Here is a 12,360-nt window from a genome sequence, read left to right as displayed (position 1 = left end):
ATATATATATATATATATATATATATATCTCCCTATAGCACAAGGTAGACAGAAGACTGAGGACATCTAGTGGTGGAAAAGAAGTACTACATGCAATAGTAATTAATAGGAGGAATGCAGTCACGCTTGTTACAGTATTTAAAGCTCAGTCATCAATTATCTTTCCCTATCCCCAACACTGGGGATAAATGAGACACAATGAAGCAAAGTAAGTCAGTTCATTGGAACTGATTTTTTGTTTCCTAGTTCATGCTTGGAGTCAGCATGCTAAAGATAATGGATAACATTCAAATTCCTTCAAATTATCCAGCCACAGCAAAGGGACTATAAGGGTAAAGAGTAATTTAAGGCAACAACTGAGCTTAAATAGTAACCGCTTCCTGTATCTCTAATACCTTTAATGTGTCCAAGATAGATCTCAATCTGCTTGGTGGAGATATACACTTACAGCGGGTATTATAGCACCACAAACAGTATTTTGTTCACCAGATACTAGCACCCACAAAATGGAGTGGGGCACTACAACGCTGCTTGGATCAAACACCAAAATACTCAGTATGGTGCTTTTGTTATATATGCTGGGGTCAGCAGATTTACATTTTAGTGTAGTGTGGATTAAAGTTCTAAATACAGAAGTCTGTCTACAAGATCTTATTGAGATGTGTTAACATTACAGACAAATCACTTTGAATAAAACCTTTTGCTGTTTTTTGCATTCAAAAGCACTAAAGCATTTGAATGCAAAAGGCGGCATTTGACACCAATGCCCCTGTATATCATTAGGAATTTATTTCACCATTTCCAGCATTCGCCATTGATGAAAACTCTGTTTCATACAAGAGTTTGTAGAAGAAAACTCCCAATAAAATGTTAATAAAACCAAAACAGGAAAATGTAAAAATGTCCTATGTCCTGTATGACATGATAAATAGCTTGTTCAACATCTGTGGCCACCTATATGCGAAGATTAAAAGCTGGTCTTTTTTGATGCGTTTTCGGCCATTGCATAGATCGGTCTGATACATTTCTACAGGGCAAAGAAATAGTCATTAATAAAGAAGGTTCATTCAAATGATTATAAATCCCTTTTGCTGTCTGAGTGCTTATTTTTTTGTGTCTCTGGACACAACCTGCCCACTCTCAATACACAGCCTCAGACCTACGATGGGAGAGTGGCCGGGTTCTGGCATTATGACATTACTCTGGGGGAAGTTTCTACCCCTTTAAATGACACACGTCTCCCCGTGCATGCGCAGTCTGGAGTCCATGCATCAGTGGTCCGTAGGTCCGAAAAGGTTGGTGACCAGTCCACCAGATGATTCTCAACTGAAATGAATGGATCCTTATGGATTTATGAATGACCGACAAATAATGACCACAATACACAAGTAAAGAAAGACGAGCACAGCAGGGTGCCACTCGCTTGTTCTCTGTCCTCCCTTCTGCATGCAACAGAACAGCAATGTGTACAGCACTCGTTCATCCATCTGTCACACCTTCATCCCTGGTAACAATGATGAAAGGACAAAAATTGGACAATTTTTCTGGACAAAAATTGGATGTGTGTATTCAGCCTTCCGCTTGATAATTACCTAAAATTCCTTAAACAATAAATAGTCAAAACACAAACACTTTATAATTCTTCTTATTTCTTTTTTTTTTTAAATGTTGCTGCAGTGTCCGAAGATTGAGGACTAGAAGAGAGGCCTAAACCAGCATGGCGTTATTGATTGGAGATCCCCTTGCAATTATCTATATTCTCTACATCCTCGCTCCAACTTTCAGACTCTTTTACCAGCTCACCTCAGTGGGACACCCACCTTTATTAGAAATGGGAACATGAACTCCGTATAACCCGTATCCGTATAATCACATAGAAAACACATCATTCTTCTAGTGGCTGGCATGGGTGGGCAACCATTGGCACCCCACTCATCCTTGCATCTATCTCCTTCCAATGTTTTGTGTTTTTAGTTAGTTAGTTTTTATACATCATTGACTGATACTCCAAAAGATCAGCATCCGCCTCCTATTCTTTCTCATAGGCCTTAACCAAACAGACATTGCATAAAGCTTTCACACACTTCTTTTAGAGACTAATAAAGCTTTATTTACCTGAAGGCTGGTGCCAGTTTGCCTCTTGTAAGTCAATACCCCATCTTAGCTCTGGAGAAACTTACATTGTATTCAATGTATTGGACAGTTTGTGTGGAATTGACAACAATACTTTATTATTATTAGGAACTTGTAATTATATATTGTTGACACAATACACAGTCCATCTTAATGCCATCAATCTATTGTTATCTTTCCTTTTTCACCTACACAGTACAGATCAATACAGAACAATTACCTAAACACATGTTTTTGGGATGTAGGAGGTAACCAGAGTGCCCGAAGAATACCCATACAACCTATATAGATAGTGTTTTGGTTGATTTGAACCTAGCATCCTACTGCTGTAACAGCAAGAGTGCTAGGCGCTGAATCACTCTGCTGCCCCATCTGTACTGGACACTTGACACTGAACCTCTGTGTCTCCCCCCTAAGTCAGACCTATAACTCTACATAAAGCATAACTCAGGCTTCCCAGCGATTGAAGAGCTCTAGCATTTAGCAGGAGATGTGCTGGACCTTTGCGGAGAGACCACTGCTTCAACTCAGAAAAAAAGGGTCATTCCCTGCACTACTAGCCACTTTCCTATGCAGGCAGTGGCGGATTTTAAAGGAAAATGAAGTGTAAGACCTGGTTGCACTAAATGACCTAATTTAAATGGTTGGAATCAAATAATTGAGAACCACAACTTTCTTTAGGTCTCACATAGTTATAACACTATAAGCCCAATGGAATCTTTTCAGACAGATTGCTGCCATAATATCTCAGATATGTTTATAAATAGCTTAATATAATCACAATTATTTGCATGGGTTATAATTGAAGGAGTGGCATTGGATAATCTTGTATGTAGGGTAACATTATCAGGCAGTTCAGCCCTTAATAAAAATATGATTATAATCAGCATATTGTTTAAACTATATATACAGGATATACCACAGCTACTCCACAGCAACAATTAAAGTATTCAGGTCAGCATTGCCGTCAAGTTGTGTTTTGCTTCACAGCCAAATTTTAAATTATAACGATTGTCTGTCATTGGTGATTGCCTTTGTATTGCCTGATGTAATTAAATCTGGATGCACAGAAGAAACTTTCAGCCCTGTCATTAAAAAAGGGAATTGAATTCTTACTGATGATTGGGAGTACAAAGTGGTGATTTGAAGGTAATTTGACCATAGTTTGATTTTGTTGTTTATGAGCTTAAACATATTTATGGTGTGAATGGTGAGATGGGTTAATAGAAGAAAATGATGGCAGTGGCATCACTAGCTCTTGGCAGCTTGGGCACGTACCTTGGATTTCTTCCCTGGTTCCCATGATTTTATTACCATTACTGCCCTGTCACTTCACTGTTGCTTGACATTTTCCTACAGGGCAGTCACAGTGGTTGTTAAAAGTGTGAAAATGGCAACAGGAAACATGGCTCAGCTTTTCATGCCGCTCCTCCCCAGCATGGCACTCACTCAAAAAATCCCATGAAAATATTTGCTTTCCTGTGTTTGCATTCTGTATTTGGATGCAGTGCGAGTGCTGAGCAAATAATGTGTATCAGATCTGTCTGCTTTACCTGCAAAGCCTATTTGCAACACACAAACTAACAAAAGCGTTGTGACATGGTGCAATATTCTGCTGGATAGGTACACTGAGGGTATAAAGGGATGGACATGGTCAGCAACAATACTAATGTACACCGTGGCATATAAATGATCCTCATTTGGTATTAAGGAGCCCAAAGTGTGCCAAGAAATTATCCCTTGAACCATTACACCACCAGCAGCAGCCTAAACTGTTGATACAAGACAGAATGCCTTGCTTTCGTGTTGTTGGAGCCAAACTCTGAATGTTCTAAATGATGCAGCAGATATGGAGACTAATCAGCTCAGCCCAACATTTTTCCAATCATTTCATGTCCAATTTTGGTGAGCCTCTGATAAATATAGCCTCAGAAGAAGCATCAAGTGTGGTCTTGTGCTGCAATGGATTGTGCATTCAGAGATACTCTTCTGCATGCCTTGGTTGTAATGAGTTGTTATTTGAGTTACTGTTGGCTTTCTATCAGCTTGAACCCGTCTGGCCATTCCCATTTGACCTCTTGCTTCAAAAAAGAATTTTCACCGGAAGAACTGCTGCTCACTGGATTTTTCTCTTTTTTTTCTTTTGGACCATTCTCTGTAAACACTAGATATGGTTTCTAAAGGTTCTAAAATACTCACCCCAGCCCTCCCGGCACCAACAATCATGCCAAGTCATTAAATTCCCTAATTGTTTACAGTGTGGAGTGCAGTATATACTGTACTATACATTGAACAAATTTCAGCTTAAATTGTAACTAAACACAAGAACAACCCTTAGAAGTGGTGGTTAGATTAGTTTTATTTCTTCTTGTTATTAATCTTCTTCTTCTTGTTGATCCTGATAGAAATCCAGCTTTTGTGTCATTTCCTGTGTTTTTTCATTTCAACAAAGCTACCAAGGTTAGTCCAGGAAAATGCAAAATGGATCCTGGAACTCCATCCACTGTCTGGAAATAAAAGACAAAGTATTAACATAAAAAATGTATGTTTATATAACAAATCTCTCCTCCTATTGTGTACTTCTTACTAGGCTGTTAATTCTTAAACTGAGAACCACAAGTAAATCACAGTTGGTTGCTCTTAACTGAAGACAGAGTGGGAGCAGTCATGCCTAACCAACAAATTTCTTCGGTTTTCAGATCTGTATGCAGCTGGCTAGAAGAAAATGTATTTTTCTTATTATGTTTAGGTTCAATCTGCTTAATTACTTTCCCAGAGACTGGGTGTGAGGAAATAAATAACCCAGCTGTTTGAGCTGTTTGAGTAGACTCTATAGTCCTTTCTAGAAATATACAGTAAATCAAAATGTAATTACTGTGCGATAAAGCTGCAAGGATATGATAAGGTGGATAAAGACAAAATACCAATTATGGGACGGTAAAATACAGTTGACAATCGAAAATCCCGCCATCGATAATCTGTTTCCTTCAGTTTCCCAGCATGAATTTCGCGCATTTTCAATACAGGGACTGTAGTACACTGTTTGACCACTTTGTTTTGATGGTGCTGTTCTGCAGAAACAGCCATTAGGTCTTGCTTGCTGTCAGCTCCGTTCCCCTGATTGCTCTTGCAGGTCCCGTAAACTTGGAATTCGGTTGAATTCACAAGGCCGTTCTCGCTTACATGTTCAGTAGGCGAGAAAGGCCCGATTTGCCGCAAGATCGAATTTACAAATCTCGCTCGCTCCTCCCTACTCAGCATTAGCCTCTAAGTCATCTGAAGCAACAGACCCTCTTACAGTCTGATCTCCTAACTACACACAGGTTTCTGGGACTTATGAATGCCTTTGGAACCTAGAGGCTCAGACCCACTATAAGATGCGTTACATATTACCTTCATCAGCTGTATGCTTGTTCCTGGTTAGTTACCTATACAGTCGGGAAGGATTAGGGTTGCAGGTTTGGATCCTTTATGCGAAAAACAAATCAGCAAGATGGATGCAATATTTACATACCCCTACAGACTACCTAAAAAGTAAGCCTGTAGGCCGAGGGGGTTTATAGACTGGACCCACTGAGGGGAATAAGCTACATGCCCAGTGACCAAGGACTTGCCTTTGGCAGGGAGCAGCTGAAACATGGGGGCCTGAAGAGAGGTACGGGTGCTGAGAAGTTCCTGGCTTTGCCCTGAAAGAAGAGACCTAGATTTATAAAATGACACATTTATTCAAAATATTCCCCCCTGGGACTGATGCACTTGTACAGCGTAATTGCAGCTTTTCTGGACCGTTCAAATAAAAGTCCTTCTGTTGGGCCGCAAACCAGCTTTCAGCAGCATCTTTGACGTCAGAAATGTCCTCAAAACGTTGCACCTTCAGGTGTTTCTACGAATTCAGGAACAGATTATAGTCCAAAGTGGCCAGGTCAGGTGAGTAGGGGGATTGGTGGAACAATTGGAAACCCAGGGTGTTCAATTTGGCAGCCACAACGTTGGACGTGTGCGCAGGTGCATTGTCCTGCAAAAAAAGGATCCCTTTGGTCAACTTTCCACTGCGTTTCGTCTTAATTGTCTCCTTCAGCTGGGCCAGGAGGTTAGCATAATACTGTCTGGTGATACTAGAGCCCTGAGGTAGGTAGTCCACCAACAGAATACTGTCTTTGTCCCAAAAAATAGACGCCACTTTTTTGGCCGATTTCTGGGTTTGGAACTTCTTCGGCCGTGGGGACCCGCGCAGGCGACATTCCTTTGACTATTCCTTGGTTTCAGTATCATAGATGTGGAGCCAGGTTTCATCCCCAGTCACTAACCTAGCCCTGTGCAGCTTCAAAATGGGCCAAAACGGCTTTGGATGCTTCAACTCGTTCCTTCTTCTGATCACTGTTCAAACATTTCGGGACCCACTTCGCTGAAAGCTTACGCCTATGTTACATTACACTATGTCTAGGATAGTGGTGATAACAAACCCAACACGCTCCCCTGAGATGTCAAGTATCTGGGCTATATTTTTGTGGATATTCGCCGGTCCTCAATAATCAGCTCATAGACAGCATTGCAGGTTGCCAGGTCAGTTGAGGTAGGAGGGCGCCCACTGCAGGGCTCATCTTCAACGGTGAAATGCCCAGTCTTGAAACGAGATATCCAGGTTTTCACAGTGCTGTAGGAAGGACACTTCTCCCCCAGTGTTTGTGACATCTCAATGTTAATCTCCTTTGCTGGCTTTCCCTGGAGAAACAAAAACTTCATGACGGCCCGTAACTCCAACGACGTGAAACTTGCTTGTGCCTCTGCCATCACAGCTTCTCACTAAAAGAAAAAAACGTTTTAAGAATTGCCTGACCTGGTATTTGCACAGTTACATACTAAGATATTAGGATGTCATATGCCCCCACACTCATTTTTCTATTTCATCTGGAAGGGGCCAAACCCAGGAACTTCTCAGCACCCCCTCGTATTCAGGACAGAATCCTTTGGCTATGGATTTGGGAGTCGGTGAGGATGCTGCAGGTGAGCTGTCAGTGTTGACTGTAGGACATGCTTTTGAATGTGAACTGCTGCTATTCCCCCCAACCCGTCTCTCCATACATGCCGAATTACAGTAAACCCCTAAACATGGATTTGCACCAGCCTATGTGAGTTCTTTGCCATATCACTTGGAGGAACCTGTGCGTAAACTGGCCACTCCTCTGGGCTTGAACACTGCACCAATGATAAAATTAAAAATAACACTTAGCAACCAGTGTACCAGTTTATTTCACAGGATGAATATTAAAGTGCGAGGTGAATATCAGTGTAGTGCTGGTGTATGAATAAGTACATTTGGTGCATTGTTGGCAAGCACATGAGTGTGTGTGGGTGAGGTGGTGGTGAGTGAGTAACTACACATCGCAGGGGCAGTGAGTGAAAAAGTGCGCATTGGTGCAGTGGTTGCAAGAAAGTGAAATATTGGGGGTTGTCACAGTCCCCACTAAAAAAGATCATTACTGGATTTCTCAAAAGGCAACCTAGGCCGTGTCCTAAGGCACCAAGGTTAGGGGGGGTGGCGCCTTTGTTCGTAGGCCCCAACCTGCCTCTCATTGTACTCTCCCATTGGGTGGATAATTTTCACAGACAGATTTTTTAGTAAAACAAAAAGCATTGCCCAGAGCTGATCTCAGGTGATAGGTCATGTGTTCGGGCAGAGCAAGTCACCTGCAGCCGGCCTGTGTTACATGATGTTGCAGAGAAGTTATTTGGCAAAGGAAGGGGAATGAGTGTGTACCATACAGTGCTTGGGCACCTCAATTCTAAATAAGTAGATGGGTATAGGTGTTGTACATCTTCTCCTCCATGCAGTGTTACATGTGGGTGTCCACCACCTGCTGCTTAGAATGTTTTAGCACTGCTATATTGGCGTCCTAAATCACATAAAGCCACCTAGTAGACCTTGCCGTCCTTAGGCTGGGTTCACATGGACGTTTTTAAAAACGTATGTAAACGTTCCTACTGCGTGTATATGCGTTTTTATGCACTTTATTTAGCGTTTTAAAGCTTGCCTTTAAAACCCTGGACAACGTCTATGCCGCGTTTTTCCACATTTTCGCATGTTTACATTTCAAATGCTTATAAACGCGGGAAAATGCCCCATTGAAATCCATGAAAGCGTTTACCCACGTTTTTGGGTGTTTTCCACCAATAACATTTTAATTTATTAAACATTGCAAGCAATGTTCTAGATCAAAAGTAGGCAAACTCCGGTCTAAAGGCCTAGCCAGTATTCCAGTCCGGCCTAACGCCCCCCTGCATATTTATTGTTTGATCGGGCCTAATTAAATTGTCGCATTATCGTGAGTTCCTGCGATATCATTGAGTTCCCACACAGTAACCCCAATTACTATGCCTAAATAGCAGAAGCAACGCACAGCTACCGGTCTCCGGAAGGTTAACCCCGAACGTCGTGTCTTCAACCCCAAATGGACTGACGAATTATTCTTCATCCAACGCGGAAACAATGCCCTGTGTTTAGCGTGCAACGACACCAACAGCACCTTCAAGCGGTGAATCTCAAGGGGCATTTCGATGCCAAGCACACATACAGAGACTGCACCACGGATGACTGAGGCTGCTCGCTTGCAGTCACGGTTGGAAAACTCCTTTCCTTAGACACCTTGTATCTTCCGGCCTAATGTGCCGTCCTGACTTCCTAAAATAGCCCAGTAGTCCAAAAAGTTTGCAGACCCTGGTAAAGATAAAGCTCATAGACATGCCTCAAGGAAACGTCCTGGTATGGATTAACTCATTGTAATGCATGAGGGATTTCAAACATGGACTTTTAAAGCCTCAGATTAAATGCTGGGGAAAACGTCCGTGTAGACTAAGCCTTAGGCACATGTAAGCGCCCCAGCATGCGAGTTACTGCGGCATGCACCATGGGAAGATTCTATTATTATTCCAGTTAGTTTTGCTTTCATCCAGAAATTCTCCAACCAGATAATTTATTAAATAAAAAACTTGGTTAGAGATGCCACGAAGTAAGTGGCAATGCCTTAACCGTATATGTGTTGTGAAGGCCACAGGGACCTCTTCCATCCTTGTCAAGGGGAGTGCTAACCTTCTCTCCTTTCATACAACACGATCCAATGGAAGCGAGAATCAGTATATATAGGGCCGCTGCGTTTTAAAGTGTAAGCTTATGGCGATTTCAATGTGAGCTATTTTTTGATCGAATAAGGTGAAAGTAGTTGTTTAAATAACGTGTGTTACTGTAATAAACTCCTATTCTCTATTCAATATTTATTATTTAAACATAAATTCCCCATATTTTACACAAGATGAATGTCTAATTAATATGCCGAAAATAAGCCTATAGGAGTGAAGGGGCGTTAACTGGAGGCTGGATTTGAATCGGACAATGAGCCGAGGGAATTTGATCGCTCAGCAGCAGGGGGCGGACTGATTATTTAGTATGGGGCGGAGTTTGGAGCGGCACGTAATAGGTCACATGTCAAGGCGGAGCCTGTAGTCTACATATAAGCAGGGGGCGAGGGAATGAGTGCTTGTTGTCGGGCACAGTGGGGATTATGAGAGTATTTGTGTAGTTGTTACCACTTCCATCACCAGGCTTGCTGTGCACTCGTTTCTACTGCAGTAATACAACATTGAGCACATGTTGTCAGTATGTAACCATACCTATATTCCCCTATGGGGACTGTAACAGCATCCGGTTTTCACTTGCCACCACTCCACCAATCAATGCGCACTTTTTTACTCGCTGCCCTTGCACTGTGTATTTAGTCATTATTACCTCACCAACACACACTCCTGCCTGCCACCACTGCACTGTTCTTATTCTTACACCGGCAATATGCTGAAATTCACCCTGCACTTTATTATTCATCCTGTGAATATTTCCTCTTTCTCTATTTGTAGCCTTCTGGGTTAAATTTCATTGGTAACCTTTTTGCACAGGCTAATGATAATAATACCAATATTCTTCTATGAAAACCCTACCATTCAAGTCCATGCCTTGGAGTAGCAAGGAAAAGTACAGCTGAGGGGGAGTGCTGGAAATGCCAGACGCAGCCAATGCGGCGCTAAATCTTATGAGTGGCCCGCTGCTGGAACTTCCTCCTAATTGAAATAGCGCTGCTACTACCATTCCCTATAATCTATAAAACAGTCCAATGCGGGGCCACCCATAGGCAGAGTGCCCGCTGGTCTATAGAGGCGAGTGATGCCGGGAATTGTAGTAGCGGTGCAATGGAATTCCTGTATACTTTTGCTTTAGAATATACTATTCCTTGATCCTATAGATCCTAAGTGTATTTGAACACTTTCCTAAAGTTTTCCTATTTTTTTACTGGCTTTTATTTTTTTTTTTAGAAGATTATTATTATTATTATTATTATGTTGATACCCCAAACAGGAGGACATTTTAAGAAGAACAAATAAAGCAGGAAAACAATATAAAGTGCTATATATAGTTCTATATGCAGTAGTGTCTTTACCCATAGATAACATTGACACACATTCTCTTTAGGATGTTTTACAATCCCCACAGACAAGGGAATTGATATATGAAAAGATTCTAATATCACGAGAAAATGATGGGCCAAGTAACATGTTGACAAAACTCCCTTGAAGGCATTTGAAGGGGGACATAAAGCTTAAAATGATTGTGTTACTTTTCTCAGGAACATAAAAGTATAACAAGTGGAGGAATGAAGAAATATTGATATTCTGAGGAATCTGGTTAGAAAAAAGAAAAGAAAAAGAGACAGGAATAGGGGAGAAAAGAAAAAAAAGAAGTGAAAGGGGAATGGACTGGGAGCGCAGCAAATGTCCCCACATGGAATTATGTCAGCAGGAGATGACATTTGCTTGCTATTAAGAAAAAATACGTTTTATTATTTCAGGAACACTTAGAAGAAGGAAAGAAAAATTAATTAGTCACAGTTGCAATAAGATTCAGATTCCCACCCTCCCTTCCCTTGTCACGGTCTATTTTATGTGGCGTAGTCACTTTGTGTGGAGAAAACTTTAGGAGAATACGGTAACTTGTGGTGAATCGTGGTAACTAGGTTCTCATCAGTAGTCTATATAAAAGTTGATGTGAATAATCTAGTTCGATTTGATTTATTTACATGTGTTAAACCAAAAAAAGGCTGTGGCCAATAAGTGAGTGAAATCTGTTTTTCCTAATAAGTAATATAAGTTGTAGTTTAACATAAGTTTATTAAACGTTATTAGTATAGGGTAAAACAGTTTTAATATAAATTTAATAGGTAAACCAAAAAATTTGGGCTATAATCCCATGTAACAGTGAGAGATAAAGGGAAATACTTTGGAGAAAAAAATTAACGTACAGATTAGATTAGAGTAGGTATACGTTATCCAAGGTTGCCAGACCACCATAGTACTCATTTAGTGTGGGTATCTCTCAAGATGCTCATTAATTTCTGTTTAGTCTTGATACCACTTATTCATACAGTACTGATGTTTTTTTCCAATCTTTTGTGATAGGTTGTTTTGTAGCAACAAAGATATGTTGTGGATATTAAGTGAGGCCATCCACATGACGTGCAATAAAACAATCCATGGGTTTTTACATATTACAATGACAAGTATGCATAGAATGTGAACACATATCCTAGACCAGAAGGGATCTTAACTAGTCATGGGCAAAACTACCAGTTATGGAGGACTGAGCCATCCTGTAGTTTTTAGTATTCAAGTCTCATTCTCAACCTCACAACATAAACATTGCGTTTGATGAGTAATCTTATAACAAGTATGGTGTTATCTTTGAAAGTAGAGTCATAGACATATAAGTGTCCATAGGCAGGAAGTAATTTAAATGAGGTTTCCATTCTAAATAGACTAGTAATCCAATGTCCAAAAAGTATTGATATTGTTTCATATACAGAATATGACATTTGCCTCTGAGATCTTTCAGGCTAAGGACACTCAGTTTAGAATTAGAATATGGAGTATTTTCTCAGAATCCAGAAGACCACCACATGAAGGAGGGGGAGTTCTCTAAACCTAGTAGTAATTGTGAGTTGTAGCATTAGCGTACTTTAAGTAGTAGTTTACCCTATCCCAGATATCTAAGGAAAGTTTCAAGACTTATCTAGAAAAAGTTATCTGATGTCAAAGTCTAGAGTTAAGAACTAATCAGAACTGGGTGGACATTTTGTATCCTTAAATAGATCCAAGAGAATATTGGTTGATTAGTTATTTGAGCTTGTG

The 12,360-nt window shown here is 40.7% G+C and overlaps 1 protein-coding gene and 1 non-coding gene across 2 annotated transcripts in view; both read right to left on the bottom strand.

Moving 5' to 3' along the window:
• LOC140324997 (NAD-dependent protein deacetylase sirtuin-3-like) overlaps positions 1-3,506 on the bottom strand; it is a 14,723-nt gene extending 11,217 nt beyond the window's left edge. Inside the window, exon 1 of the mRNA XM_072403100.1 lies at positions 3,412-3,506. The gene's annotated coding sequence lies outside the window, so the exon portion shown is untranslated. The remainder of the gene's footprint in view (positions 1-3,411) is intronic.
• A 5,606-nt stretch (positions 3,507-9,112) lies between these two features.
• On the bottom strand, positions 9,113-9,242 carry LOC140325044 (U6atac minor spliceosomal RNA). The gene has a single exon (XR_011919637.1). It is a non-coding gene; the product is annotated as a U6atac minor spliceosomal RNA (small nuclear RNA).
• Positions 9,243-12,360: the final 3,118 nt, after the last annotated feature.

Source organism: Pyxicephalus adspersus, chromosome 2, assembly GCF_032062135.1.
Source record: "Pyxicephalus adspersus chromosome 2, UCB_Pads_2.0, whole genome shotgun sequence".
Classification (NCBI taxonomy): domain Eukaryota; kingdom Metazoa; phylum Chordata; class Amphibia; order Anura; family Pyxicephalidae; genus Pyxicephalus; species Pyxicephalus adspersus.
Note: the sequence above shows the minus strand (reverse complement) of the source record. Positions and strands in the feature narration are given on the sequence as shown.